Genomic DNA, 902 nt, shown 5'->3' on the forward strand with positions numbered 1-902 from the left:
GGGGCGTGGCTGTTTTACCAGCGCCTGTTCAGGGCGGAGGCGCATTGCTGAACGAGTCCCGCGCTCCCTCCCCCCTTCTCATCCACCCACACTGGAACTACTCCCACCCTGACCACTCCCACACCACCAACGCCGCCACTACCACCCCAGCCACTCCCACAGGCGAATGCAGCAGGACGGGTTTCCTCCCAATCGGTTGCCTTCTGTCGCTCTGTCAGGCCGGGACTCGCCCTGCGCACACCATCTGAACCCCCGCCACGAGGAAGTCCCCGAGATAAGGTCGCAGCTCTGAGGTTATCTGCTACATCTCGAGAGGCCCTGTTCTTGCTGGGACATTTTCATGATTCAACATCTCAAGCGTCTAAAATGGTAAACAGCTTCAATATTAATTCAATATGAACAGCTTGGAAGTGATTGCTAGTTTGTTTTAGTGAGCATAAAAGACAAAACCCGCTAACAAAATAAATATTATCAACAGGTCTAAAACATCACGTATAACAAGTTAACAAGTCTTAATTTGAATAAGAATAACTAAAGTTATGGTTACTTCAGAGTAGAAAACAATTTACCCTTTGCCCGCTCAAGACAAAATTCCACTTAAGTCTAACGTGGACAAGAAAAGAAAAGACTAGCACAGAACACCGAACTTAAACAGGACTGCTCGTCATAAAACAAATTCATAAACGCACATACACTCGCACATGCGCTCGCACAAATACAAACATAAACATTCTCATTCCTCCACAGCAAGAGGTCTGGAGGGATCTCTCTCCGACGGGGCCTGTCCTTGCAACTCCCACTTCCCCCTCTACCCCCCTTCGTCCTCCCGAAACGCCACCGCACACCTGGGATGTTTATGTTCAGGATTAGCGCATTACTCAGGGGCCCCATGTAAATAGTCT

This window comes from Penaeus monodon, chromosome 24, assembly GCF_015228065.2.
Source record: "Penaeus monodon isolate SGIC_2016 chromosome 24, NSTDA_Pmon_1, whole genome shotgun sequence".
Lineage (NCBI taxonomy): Eukaryota > Metazoa > Arthropoda > Malacostraca > Decapoda > Penaeidae > Penaeus > Penaeus monodon.